Consider the following 14,864-nt stretch of genomic DNA (forward strand, 5'->3'; position numbering starts at 1 on the left):
CCTGTGGTAAAGATTGTGGCTGCTCTGGGTGGAGCAAAACCATAGCCACTTCATTGGCTGAGACGAAAAGGGACTAAAATGAAGTTAAAAGTCTCTCTATGGCTGTATTTATGCAAGGTATTGGCTATTGTGCTTTCTTATTACCTGGATTTCCCAGTCTGACAACAGGGAACACCTTTACCTTTAGCATGTGACTATACCAAAGATCCAATACTAGAGAACTATTATTACAGTGCTCCGAAGCAATCTGGTGTGAAGAGCTGTATAACAAAGGTGATGTTACTTTTAATGAATGAATAGGGGGAGAGTGTGTGTGCATGTACGCACACACAAAACAATTAAAATGGTAGCACTGTGTTGATTTGCAGATAATCACCCAGTGGCTGGTGAATAGCCTCATAGACTAAATAACGTCAAGGTGCGACTGCAATAGTCAGGTTTTCAGCTCTTTCTGGAATGGGTGTGAGGGAGCAGTCCAGACTAGGATGGAAATCCATAGGACCACCGCGTACTAAGAGAATGACTATTTCCTAGTTATCTTCTTGTGGGTCTTCCTATTCTCAAGTCTGGCAATGATCCTACTGCGCGTATGTTGTGGTCCATCGTAGGCGTTCAACTAAGCCGTAGGTAAGGTTGTGTGCAGGCTGAGGTAGCCATGTAGGTGATACAGGCCTTTGGTAAAATTCTCTGCAATTTAACATGTTCCAATGGTGCAAGGACATAGCTGGAATTATAGTACGAGGCAAGGTAGGGAGTTCCTTTTTATGATTAAATGTATGGTTTCATTCTTTTATTCACAAATAGAGGTCAGATAATCACCGAAAAAGCTTAGCACAACCTGATTTTAGCCATTTTTTTTAATTCAGAGCAAACCCATATCACACAGCCACCTTCTAGTCCTTTCCTTACAGATGTTAAGGGCAAACCTCACCATCCCCTAAGTCGCACCCGTTAAGTCCAGTGAACCGTACCATGCACAGATACAGACGGACCTATAACCGCCAGGCTCTTGTCGCTTTCTGATGGCTCAAACCTGTGAGTGTCTCTGGGAGGAAGTGGTAACGAAATACTTGCCAAGCATGCAGGTTCATGATGGTGCATAGCGATTGTATCCAAAAGGCGATCAAGGCATTCACAGTTGTGAATCAAATTTCGGTTTATAGTGATAAAATCGAATTACATTATGTCGAAAGTCATAACGTCTAAAAAAAAAAAAGTCGAAAAAAAATGTCTAATTTCTTTTTTTGGTTGTTTTTTGTTCGAAATGGGGGGGTTCCCCCCCCAGCCCCTTTTTTAAAATGTTTTTTTGTTTGTTTTAATCCTTTTTTTTACCTCCGGAACCCAAAAAAACAGTAAATAAAAAAATAAAGCATTAGATTTTTTTTTTGTGGACATTTATTTTTTCGACATTATGTCTTTCGACATAATGTTTTCGATTTATTCACTGCCCACCCAAATCCCAAATTTCTTGGATCACACGAGGCTATTTGAAATACACCATTCTTTCCTGATTGATCTCATCTTATCGTCAAAACTATATTGAACTATTAGCATCAGTATGTTATGTAAGTAAGCCCCTTTCAGTCTTATTGATGGGACTCTAGGAGGAATTCAGCTTTTTAAAAATGTTTAATCTGTTGCCTTTGTAGCCTCTCAAGACAGGGATTCAGCAAAAGTGCCTCAGAGTGTCCATGTTTGAATTTGCTTAGTTGTAGATTTGTGGCAGCGTTCTACTTTTTGCTAGGCTGCACTGTGGTATAGTCATGTTACTGCAAAGACAGCCATTTTCACCCTTAAAATGTTTTGTGTTTTGGCACTAAAACGTTTAAGTCCTGTGTCTAGGCAACTGGTGTTGTTGCCCTTTCTGTGTATTTGCTGAGGTGGATACAGACATGTTTGGCCATTTGCTTTGTGGAACTCTGGCTCAGATCTCAGAAAGACAGCCTGAATGAATAAGCCTGATTCTAGCTGGGATAAGGGTCCGCCAAACACCTCAATTAACCTTCCTGTATGTGCCAGAGCTGATTCTCATGAAAACAGAAGTGGGCTGGCTTCCACTTATTGGGAGGCAGCCCGATATTTCAATGGTGTGTGGGATGTGATTGTTGGGCTGGCGTGTACGTTTGTGCATCTGTGGAGTTGAGGGCTCTGTTGCTGGAGTTGTGATCCTTCTGCTAGGCGAAGGTCTGCTGCTCCATAACCAGAGGGAACCGATTGTGGAATTCTCTCTACTTGATCCAATCGAGACAGTCAGATCCTACACACACAACGTTGTTTTGTACTCGTCTGAGGCTCCAGGCAGTGTGAATCACTGACCCAGACGTGGGAGTATGGTTTTACTGCTGGAGATCCTACAGTTTGCTCCTGCTGGCAAATGTTCTTGCTCCATCTCTGGACTCTTCAAGCTGGACCCTGCTATTGTCCTTTCTTCAAGAGAACTTAACTGCCCCTTCCTGCAACACTGAATCCAGACCACAGAATGTGCTGCCTTGAACCTAGGATCATCATTCTGAAAGCTCGTCATTATTTCTATGTGCACTGTCTTAAAGGGGCTCCCCTTGGGAGTCCAAAAACCTTGTCTGCCCCACTGGTCCTATTCCTCAGTCCCCCAAGTGCTTTGCCTGCAGACACAGCAACTGCAAACAGGATGTCTCTGCTTCTGGAACTCCTCAATGCTCCCTTACTTTGTCAATTAACTTCTGTATGCTTTCCAGCATCCTTCTTCACATTCATGAAGGTCCACTGAGTCCAAATCCATTATTGGTCCTATTCATCTGAGCTTTCTAGGCACTGTTCTGTTTAGGATGTTGCCTGCTTCTGGAACTCTGCTCCGGTGGAGTCCCTCATCGGGTTGGCAAGCCTCCTCTGCAAGTCCCCTACATAGCTGGTGACATTTGGCAGGTATTACTTATATAACTGGAAGCTGCTCTGGACAAAATATTTTGACTATTCCTAACATGTTAAAAGTACAGAAAAGTTGATTTACCTGTTAGGAATTTTCCCTCATTTGCTCCTGTTCTTTTGTGGTGTCCTGTTGGCACTACCCTACTCTTTGTCTTGCAATATTTCCTTCAACAAAGTACTTACCTGTAACATGGATTTATTCTTTCATTAGAACTTTTGATAAAAAGGATGTTTGCAGTAACTGTGGGCTGACATTTATTTTTGTGTGCAATGGAGTGTGTTAGCTGTACCTTATTGCTACAGCACTCCTCCCCCCTAAGACCGAATACTTTACTGCTTTGCGTAGCTACAACTACCAGTGTCAGGTTAATATAAGGAAAACACTCCTTTCCTTAGAGTGCTTGATTTTCTTAAGCATGCACAGATTACATTTGTAAAACATTACAAACATGTGCCTCCATCCATATCTACATGCAGACACAGGATTTATCCCTTTTCTACCAATTAATGTGTATTTTTGATAAGATTCGCGCGAGACCCATACTTTGGGCTACCCACATTTTCTGTCAATTTTGGATGGACCATTAGTTGGAGTACCACATGAGCAGCACTTCCTCTACTAGGACTGCATTAAAAGACTGGCCAGGGGCCTCATTCAAGACATTCTGCTTTGAGGATGACCGAATGGTCGAAACACGTGTCGGCTGCAAATAAGAATACATTATTTTTCAAAAAATCTAATGAAGGATTGTGAACTAATTGGTTTCCATCACACCCATAGGATCTGTACCTACTAAATGTTGTACTCTATATTATAGTGCTTTCTGCGCTGTTTTACAACACAATCACCACAATTTTCTATTATTGTATTCAGGGACCTCGGGGTGCCCTGTGTGTTGTTTCTGCTGCGGATTGACCACATAGATCTCAGTAGGCTTGGCGCACCACAGCTTGTTACTCTCCTCATTACAAGTCTTATCCATCCATATCCACGTTTATGAACGGGGCAGTGGACAGTGCACATAGAAAATGAACACTGCAATTGTTAGGCCCCTGCCTATCCACCTTGGGGCAGAGGGGTGATGCGACACATGCAAGGATGCAGATCAGCTATAATCTCTCTACAATGTTGTCTTATTACCAACCTGAAAATCGCTTGATGCTCTTAATAATAGGGCTCTTCAAAGTTTGAGCTGACAAGATAAATTTAGCAGGAAAGCAGTGAGAGAAACAGGCGTGCAAGGGTGAAAATCTTGGAAGCAGTATTAGGGACCAGAGTGCGACAAAACCACAAAGAAAAGGTGAAACATGTCCAGGTTGCAGTGAAATAGGCAGGCAGCCTTGTGCTGGGGGGGCATTGCTGGCCACTTGCAGAGAAAATGTTGATATCCTAGGGCAAGGAGGATGAGTCACAGTGATAGAGCACCAACAGAGTGATGACGCTGGATTCTATTTGGGCTGCCCCAGGAGCTGGCAGACACCTGTGAGAGAGCACCAGATGGTCAAAGACTACATCATCTGACAATGTCCCCTAGGGTGTCTGGGGAGGTCGCCTTGGCTGCCTGGTGCCGCCACCCACTCAGTGATGAAGGGTTGGTGTGGCAAGGGTCCCCTGGTTACTCCAACAAAGCTTGGGCTAGGGGAAGGTGGTTCATCATATGGTGGTTAGCCAGAAATCTAGACCTTTTACCAAGATATTAGGAGAGATGGTATGCAATGTGGGCAACACCAGTGTTGGGGTGGTCAGGAAAGGTCCCCATGATTACGAGGGGTTCATGTTGCGCACGCTCTTTTAATGACTGAGGGTCGCAGTGAATTGAGTGCGATGTTGCAATGTCATATGTATCGAGCATAGTTTATTGTGATGGGATATGTTACTTTTTAGTGTTACTGTTTGTCTAGAATTGATACGTATTAGAGTAGCATGCGCATAGAAAGATACTATGTTAAACCGCAAATGTAACATAAACATGATCTACACGGGGTGCTCAGAAGTACATGGAAACTGGGAGATGTGCATGAGGAGTGGGTCTTGCCCTCAAATCCTGTGGTACAAAAGGAATAACATTTATAAAACAAACACACAGATATATATATATAAAAGGAGTTTTTGATCACACAGAGAAACATATGAAAGAAGCTTAATAAGGAGTTTATATAAATCTGCCTGTAATGGGGTTTTGTGAGTTTATTCGGACTTTGCAACTAGCAGTTGAACGATGCATTTTAGGTAGCTAGGACATTCTGGTTTTGGGGTGAAGGAATGCTAAGTCATCCGGTCGAAGGTCAGCCTGCGAACAGGATGAAGGTTTATGGTTTAACAGTTCCGCAAGGAACACATGTAATCTTGCTCATTGTATTGAAGTTGTGTAGAGGGGGTTGACCATTTGCTCGGGCCGGCAATAAATATGGGGCCCGAGGGCAGGGTGTCTGGTGTTCAATTGTTTTCACAGGTTGAAAATAGAGGCTGTACGTGTTGGAGTAGTGGTTGCATAAATTAGAATGTCATTTGAGGATTCAGGAGGATAGGGTGGATGAGATCGCAATCGGTAGTTCGGTAGTTCAAAGAGAACCCTATTTGTTCAGCCCTTCCTCGTATTGCTAAGATATCCGAGTGAACCATGTGTAATCACCATTAAGGTTAAAGGGTCTAGGCCAGTTGTTACTAAGTAATGAATTATGCTGTACTAGTGTGAAAGCTGGCCAAACAGCGTAAAGAAAGACATTTTCTAAGTGTTAATATGTTGTATGGTATATTTGATTGTAATTCATGTTATTAGAAAAAAAATATTTGTTGGGTTTTCATTAACACAGTAGGACCACTATATATCCTAAGGCAGCCGCTCTCTCTAGCAGTGACAACAGGCGATGGGATGCAGAAGATACAGTAGGTTTTCATTCACACACTAGGACCACTATAATTCCTAAGGCAACAGCTCCTTCTAGCAGAGACAACCGGCAAAGCTGGCAGTCTCTAGTGCACAAGACTGTATGGGACAAACATACACCTGGCCTTTTATTATATAAGATCGGAATGTTTCATTGTACCATGATGTCACGACCCGCAACGGACCAATCCCCAGCAGAGGTAGACATTGAATATGATCTGATGATTGTCGTAAAGATTGTCGATGACCAATGAGAGAGAATTAATTTGGAAAAGATGGAACCTCTTTGTAAATGTTTTGCCCAATCATGGTTGAGTGGTTGGGTGGTAATAAAATATCTGGGAGTGTTTTAACTGTTGCTAAAACATATCAATTGATGTAGTTCATTGAGACCTGATTTGGTTTGGTTCCACAGGACTATAAAACTGCTCCCTGGATTTTTGTATGATAAACCTTGCTTTACACACAAAGCAGGCACTCATTCCTCAGGAGGTGGACCCGGTGTGGGCTGAGGTAATTAGGGGTTTGCACCTACAAAATTGGCAAACACAAAGGGATCTCAGACTTTCCGAGATGTTGGGAGTCTTCTGTCAGCACCACTCGGCTGCAGCACCTCACCGCAGGAACCAGTCTTCCGTGCATGATGAAAAAGAGAGGTCGGCAGACGCCATATTGGTTAAAGGTCTGTCTGCTACCCGGAGGTATGGTGCCATGGTTCAGCTGTGCAGGGCGACTCAACAGAGTACCACATTGCAGCGCTTCGGGTCCCGCGAGTGTACTTTTGGGTGTAGAGCATGAAGGGAAAAAGGGGTGTTTTCTTTGATGTAAGGGTGGAATTGGAATACAGGGGTTCAGAATTAGTTGAGGTTGCAGATATTGAAAAAGTGAATGGTTTCGACTGAGTGATTGAACTGTTCTGTGTCGTAAGTCCCTGGTATACATTTTTTAAACCTAGTTTGTTATTTTACAGGTGTGAGGTGGTATCCTACCCCACACGCCTAGTGGGAGGCTTGTCCTGAAACCTTTTAGTTTGCTTGGAGCCCTCACCTTAGGGTTGGGTGGCATCTTATGGTAAGTCCAAACGTAGATACCTTTGTGAAGTAGGCTCTTGACCTTTTCTTGTATTAGCTGAGCAGGCTGACTCCTCGCCTCAGTCTTCTTTGTCAGCCTATTAGTGAAGGGGAATAGTCAGGAAAAGACGGTCTTGTGGTAGAGAAGATCGTATTAGTGAAAAGAGAGGCAGAAGCAAGAGCAGCAGTGCTATAGTGAAAAGTATTGCGCTCCTCCAATGTTGGAATGATGGGGATATCTATGAGAAATTGGCCAGTGGTGTGTTTTTTTGACAAGATGCTGCCTTCTGTGTATGAGTGAGAAGTAGAATTGAAGTACATAGTGAAGCAAGTTAATTGCACTATAAACAAGTATGGTGAGTGAGTGTGTAGCACGACTAAGGAATTGGGTAAGGGTAAAAAGGGAGTTCTTTGGGTGAACATTTTATGTGCCGCGGGTTCGGATCAGTATCAGGTACCATTGTGGTACTGAGACAAGGAAGATGCCTATAAAGGATTAGGCATGTCCAGTTAATTGGTGTAATGAGGGTCAGCAAACTATTCGCACCAGCAACCTATTGAAAGGCTACAGGTGCTTAAAAGCAAGCCCAAGCAGCAGAGCAGGGATACACTGCCTGGAGAGAAGTGGCAGGGATACACTGCCTGGAGAGAAGTGGCAAACGTGTGGCGAGGAGCAGGCTGGAGCAGGACTGGCAGAGAGGACGCTGTGTGTTCCCAAGGAAGGAGAGAGGTACAGCGACCTAAGGGGGCCGCAAGAGAACCGACAGCCCAGCAATTGCCTGCGCTACATGTTCCCAGCTGGGGAACACAGAGAACTCCTGACTGCCACGGGACGCTGCCTGAAGGTTCTCCAAAAGCAAGTGCTCCTCGACACCTATCCGGGAGTAGAGAGCAGCACGCAGAACAGCACGAAGATGCCTAGTGAAGCTGAGCAGCTCCAGTGTGTGCGAGACAGGAAATACTCGTATCGGGGTGCTGTGGGGCGAATCTAAGACATTTAGGGGGTAATTCATAGAATCCAGTGCACAAGTGGCGCACGCGGCTGGCGCACAGTGTGCGCGTGCGACAGTCTGAGCCAGCTGCGTGCACCAAAATCCATTTCCGCGCACAGCGTATTCATGGATTTCAACATCCATTACCAGCTGTGGCACAGAGTGGCGCAGCGAACCTGCGGCAGCGCCAGTTAAGCCCCCAACCCCTCCCCGCCATGCACAGCGCACAAATCCCGTACATGGCGCACAGGCCAGTGGACCAGCATACAGCCCCCCAACCACGGAAACGCCTGTAAAACTCCCCGCGGATCCCTCAGAATACATGAACACCCCTGTGCGGGGAGAATCACACGCGATTGGGCCTGTGCGAGTGGGGTAAGTGTATTACTGGGGTTCGCAGGGAGTTTCACACGCGATTGGCCATGTGCGAGCGGGGTACGTGTGTCACTGGGGATCACGGGGAGTGTTACACGTGATTGGCCCCGTGCGAGCGGAGTACGTGTATTACTGGGGTTCGTGGGGAGTTTCACACGCGATTGGCCCCGTGCGAGCGGGGTACGTGTATTACTGGGGTTTGGGGGAATTTTACACGTGATTTCGCTGTCAGAGCAGGGTACGTGTATCCAGTGGGGTGCCTGGGGAGTCCCACACGTGAATTGGCAGTGTGGGTCCTCCCAGGTGTGCCCTGGGTGGGGGGTGCAAAAAAATGACCTAATAAAGAACTATATCCAAAAAGGCGGGGCATAGTCCAAGCGCCCCAAATGAATGAAAAAGATAAAGGAAACCTAAAACTACGAACTATATACAATGGCGGCGGGCTAGTCCGACGGCTCACTTCCCGATTTCCCAGGCCAGGGCATCATCGAACTCCTGCTCGATGTCCTGGAGACGGTCCTCTTCCATGGCCCTGAGGGTTCGCAGGGACGATGACATGTTGACCTCCAACTCCCTGCGAATTGCCTCGAGGCACTCGGCCTGCCTCAGTGCCCTCCGCATGGAGTTCTCCGCCCTGACCATTGTGAGCCGTGCCTCTTCCACCCGCTGCCACTCCGCATCTATGGACTGGCCCAACCGCTGCCACACGGAAGACACTTGTAATCCTGGGTCCTCCTGCCCTCTGGCCGATGCCTGCCCCATGGATGTTGAAGGCCCCGAGCCATCATGGCTCCCACCTTGTTGCTGCTGCTGCTGTGCCTGTGCCCTGGCTCTTGCTGCCTGCACGTCCTCCTCCGGCTGGGGTGCAGTTGTTGAGGTGGCCACCCCTGCTGGACGTTCCGACTCCCGACTGTGGCAGGGATGCGTCCTCCACCAGCCTGGCCGCAGGGTCTGACATGACATGCATCTGTACATCTCCACCACTGCACTGATAATGTCACCATCCATGTCACATCTGGCAATCAGCCTCCTACATGTCAGTGTCACATGCATGCATGTTGCATCACAGTTGCACACTTGTCAAATACACACACATGCACATGTACACAGTGCTGATACATGCAGCAGGAAGCACCATCCATGTGTGACACCACAACCATGCCAACGTACATACATAGAAATTCAAACATGTGTGCTCCCACACCTGCATTTGGCCAGCATGCTTAGCAACACATACACCATCAATGTGTCTCACACATGAGAGGACTCACATGTGGCAGCCTCACGCCCCTGTACATACACATCCATACATGGCCCTACAAAAACATATGTGTAACCTGCACACTACTGGCACACCACAACACGCACAGCGTCCAATCAGTATGCATGTACACTTACTGCTCGACTCCAGACGGGTCTGCCTCTCAAGGACCTGGACGTGGAGCGCTGGGCGTATGCGTTCCAGGACCCTCATTTGGTGGTCGGACAGGTGGCCCCGGCGCCCCTCCTCATCCGCAGCCTTCAAGAGGCGCCGGCCCTTGTTGAGTGTCCTGGACCTGAAGTTCTCCCGGTGCTTCCGGACATGTTTGATGTAACGGACTGCCACCCCCTCCTCGTTGATGGCAGTCACGATGTCCATCCAGATCCTGGTCCGTCCTTCATTGTCGGCGCGTCAACTTCCAAAGAGGGCATCATACTGCCCCAGGACTTGCTCCACCAGGACACCAACTTCCCTGGCACTGAAGCTGGTGGCCCTCTGCCTCTCTGGCTGGGGGTTGCCAGTGGTGCCAGATGGTGTTGTGCCCGACATGGCAACCCCAGAGGCAGGTGTGGGTGGGCAACTGGGTACTGGGGCTGGGCTGTGGAGCGATGGTATCCCAGTCGGGAGTCTTCAGTTCCAGCAGGGGTGGTCACAGCAACTGCACCCCTGGCTGACGTGCAGGCACCAAATAGCAGGGCACGTGGACAGCAGGCAGGCAGCAGCAGATGGCAGGTGGGAGCGTGCTCGGGGCTCTGGGGGGCAGTCATTCGGCCTTCTGGGCAGGAGCGTGGTCTTCCGTGTGTTGCTGCGTGGCCAGCTTGATACAGAGTGATTTGGCACATGAAAAAATTGCACGTCAGCGTGTAAATCGAGGAAAGGCCCTTAGTGTGTAAGCGCGTCTGTGGCGCAGCGCACACAGGTGTTTTCCTCGTGACGTGGGCATAGTGGTTCAGCGTGCGCGTGAAAAAACTGCATGTCAGCGTATGAATGCGTGTAATCCGAGGAAAGGGGCTACGCGCGTAAGTGACACGATGCATGCAGGCGTCTCCCTCAGCACGGGTTAAAGGTGAGCAGGGCCAGCAGTTCGCTGTACGTGCCTTTCGTGGAGACCGACGTGTGTTGCTACTTCGTGTTGTTTCGCGCGCCATCACAACTTCACAGCGGATCAAGGACGTATCTCTTCTTTTGGCAGGGGTATTAGCTACGTGTGTTTTTCATTATCACGCTAGTCAGACGGTGAGTCGCACACGCTACTTTTCCCACTGCGGGTGCCCCTGTGTATCGCATCCGTTTTCGAGGTCATAGTAGCCTGCGTGTCCCACGCGTACGCATTTTACGTGTTACTGGGTGCCACCGCGTACTGCGGGAGGTTAATTCCACGCACGTAGGCTGCAGGGTTGCGTGCACCATTTTACTACAGTTTTGGAGTGCCTGAGCGTTGCGTGACCTGTCACTACATCACCGGGGTCACATATAGCCTTGCAGGTGGAGGGGGGCTGTTAACATCTTGCATCCCACCCCCTTCACCCCAATTGCCCAGGACAATTGTGGTGTACACCTCCCATTGGCACTCCTCCATCTGTGCCGGCACTACTCCATCTGTCCCATGGTTGGGAGGCCACCAAAGGTGAGGGGCGCCTCAGCTGGGCGTCCTCCTCATGGCGGGCGTGGTCAGGGACGTGGCCGGGGTGACCAGGGAGTAGGGGGACTCCAGGGTGTCCAGGGTGGCCGCAGAGGGGAAAGAGGCAGGGGTGCACCACTTGAGCACGATGTTGTGCCATGTGTCGGTGCAGTCATGCCACCACCCCCTGTGGTTCCGGGAGATGCAGCTTCTGCATCCTGCACTTGCGCCTTGTGACCCGGCAGTCCATTTCATTGACTGCCACCGGCCCAAGGGTAGTGGTAGCTGCAGGTGCAGCTGTGGACACCACCACCCAGGCTCAGGGTCTGCCAGCGCAGGCTGCGTTGGCACTTGAAGAGACCTTGGAAGATTTCCAACAGGCCAGGAGGGAAACCACATTGCATGTGATGCCTGAAGTTGACCTTGCACTGCCTTCACATTTTCTCACACACATCATGAAGTACTTGTACATGTAGATAGTGAGTAACGTACAAATTTGCTTCACTGCATCGACCCACTTCTGTGCAAACTGACACCATTTCTACATGCCTAATCACAGAAGCAATGTCAAGTTGACCCAGCATGCATGGCAGGTTCTATTTTGTGTGTGACATGTCTGCTTGATGTGTTTGGGGTCTGTGTGTGTGTGTGTGTGTTGTGTGCTTCTAACATGTGTAGTGACCTTTTTTCGCTCTACTTTTCAGATGATGACGCAATGGAGCCAGAGGATGTGGTTGTCATGCCAGGCACAGGGTTGTTATCACTACAGCAACCCGGCACAAGTGGGGGTAGTGGGGTGGTAGGCCACGAAAACCCACATGTGCTACAGTCCATCTTGTCTCTGGCTGGCAATGAGTCCAGCCCTGATGAACACTCTGACGTCCATGTCGAATTGGATGTGCATCAGGTCCATATGTCAGGGGTGAGTGATTCTGATGTGGGGTGAGTGATTCTGATGTGGGCACTCCTCTGTCCGGGACCCCTGCACTGAGGGGTCAGACAGTGTTGGAACCTCCGCCTGTGGTGGATCGGGACACAGGGTCACCCTCCACACCAGTCACTGATGTGCCTGGGACATCACTTCGACGGGGGCATGTAGTCGTGCAGCTGTAGGTGGTGCCAACACAACGAGGACACCCGGTCCTTGGGTCCCGCAGGGGTCAAGCCCAGTAATGCAGTCGCCACGCGCAACCGCAGTATACTGAGTGGGAGCAAGACAAGACTGCCAATTCTGAACGGCAGGGGGCAGCAATGGAGAACATCGCTGAGAGCATGGAGCGTGTGGCCCAATTCATGCTCCCCCCTGCTAGGCAGGTGCTTCTCCAGCAGAAGGCAGCACAGTCCACGGTCTGCTCGCTCAGGCTGGGCATGGCGGCCTCAGACAGGTCACGCCAGGCTGAAATGTTGTCTCTGCGTAAAGCAATTGCTGCTCACGCAGAGGCACACATGGAGGCCCTGAGGTAGGAGTATGCTTCCCTCAGATCCACTCTGGGTGTCCTTATGATGTCCCAGAGGGAGCGGGCAGAGTAGAGGTTTGCGCAGCTTGAGCGTACCATCTCGGCTGAGCTACATGCTTGCCGGGAGGTGCAGCAGTTGTCCAGCCAGGCCTTGCAAGAGGAACTCCGTGTTACACGTGCTACCTTGCAAGAGGAAGCACGTGTATCACGGGAGCTTCTGCATGCAGACCTACATGTCATCGCCACACAGAACCAGGCTCACCCGTCCGGCAGACTTGCTGCCGACGAGGGGCAAGCTGCGGCTAGGCGTGGTCAAGCTCCTGTGTCACGTCCTCCTTTCCAGGAAAAGCCAGACTCGGACGACAATGTATCTCCCACATAGGTCGGGCTGTGCAGGCGTTGAGGCCATGGAGTTTTTTTTTTCCCTCAACATCATCGCATGTGGGTGTTGAGCAGCACCCTGTACCTCCCCACTCCTGGGTGCCCCCCCCCCGGGTCGTATGTGGTCATTTTTGATTTTTCTTTTAGTATAGTTAGTTTAGTTTCAATTTGATAGTTAGCTTAATTAGGTAATGTAGGTTTTTCATAGTTAGTGTAATTAGTTAATATAGTTTAAAATTGCTCGTCTATTGTGCTTTCATGTGATGGTGTGGTACTTTGTGGCTTTTGAAAGCATCCACTGTCTTTTCCAGCTGGGCCCTTCAAGCTTGTCTTGTGTATGTGTTTGCAGCTTGGGGTCCTGACTCACATATGCCACTCCTGCTTCCCTTATCCATGGGCTCGCAAGGATGGTTTGGTGTAACAGCTTATTACACAAGGGCTTTGGACTGCCATATCTGTGGCATGTCTGCTGCTGTCCAACTTGTGTTAACACCCCTAGAAGGGATGATAGGGGTGTTATTGACCACTGTTCTTCTTTCGCTAGATGGGGGGTTTCATGATTCATGTGTACATTAATTGCTATGCATTGTGTACTATGTTTCTTATCTTTACTGTACATGTGCTTGTTGCAAATCATGCCGTAGATAGTGTGTACCACACTTTGCCTGTGAAAGACGCACTGATGGTGTGATTTCTGATGTATGTCTCTGACATGGTCCAGTCATGAAATGCCTGGAGAGAGACACAGAAATGATTTTAAAGCATTAATCATGTGTTTCATGCCCTTTCTGCAGGGGGATGAGCCTCCAGACCACCTTTGCCAGCAGACATGGCCCATTAGACGTCTGGAAGCTGGACACGTTTGGTGGTGCCGACATGCGCATGTGTGCGCAAGCAGAGGCACAGGGATTGCACTCATACATCCAAAAATAGCTGACGTGTTTCCAGGGACTCCAGGCAAGGTGAGCAGCACAGGGGGGCCACAACGCAGCAAACCTTTCACCAAGCCAGTTGCACATGCATGCTTAGTAGCAGCACTGACGGTGAGCTTGGACAAATATTGGTGTTGAAGCACACAATACAGCTGAGATGCGTTGGTGGACTAATGGCTAGTTGATGGGAAAGTTGTCTGGGGCACCTACAGGGGCAGTGGCACATACCCTCCGGTCCTCCATGGTCCATTGAGGTACTTGTATTAGCCATGTAGCATTCCAAGACATGGAAAGAAGCAGCTCACAGGGACAGACAGCGAGGGACAGACTCATGTGCAGTGCATTTCATTTCCATGTAGAATTTGACACATGCACTACCTACTTTATTTCGGTCATGGTGGAACACGACTTGTTCTGAAGTCATACCTTGCTATATGCGTCTGGCTGCTTAACTAGGGAACATTGCATGTTGTGTGAATTGTGACACATTGGTCTTCCATTTGCCACGCACCCACCGGTGCCTGACTTACTGCATTGACTGTGTATGAACCATCACAGGGCTAATGTTACGTATGGGTACGAAGCATCCACACCAGATTGTTTGTTTGTAGAGTAGTTTGTTACTTTGGGGCATATATGGTGGTGTGATTGTGTGTTATGGGTACGCACAGATTAGTAACTGTGGCTCTCTTTGCAGCATTGAACTGCTCCTGTTACCGGACCTGAGAGTGCACAGGCAGGAGGCCAGCACTCACCCCCAGAGATAATTTCTCTTTGTCTTCCATTTGAGTAATTTGTTACTATTTGCATGATGATCAAGTTTGGTGTAATTATGTATGTGTTAATGTGAGTAGTACAGATTTGTGCATGTCCTACTTTACCGTGTCAATCCTACTCCCCTCTCCTGCCCCTCATTCCGGTTATCCATAGCAATGCCTGTCCCGACTGCATATCCCTGACCCTCCTTCCTGACCAGGGTCTCA

At 48.7% G+C, this 14,864-nt stretch overlaps 1 protein-coding gene across 5 annotated transcripts in view; it reads right to left on the reverse strand.

Moving 5' to 3' along the window:
* The window catches only part of SCAPER (S-phase cyclin A associated protein in the ER), a 4,210,252-nt gene that overhangs the window by 2,976,851 nt on the left and 1,218,537 nt on the right, over window positions 1–14,864 (reverse strand). The window lies entirely within an intron of this gene.

Source organism: Ambystoma mexicanum, chromosome 11, assembly GCF_040938575.1.
Source record: "Ambystoma mexicanum isolate Mex_15411 chromosome 11, UKY_AmexF1_1, whole genome shotgun sequence".
In the NCBI taxonomy this organism is placed as follows: Eukaryota; Metazoa; Chordata; class Amphibia; order Caudata; family Ambystomatidae; genus Ambystoma; species Ambystoma mexicanum.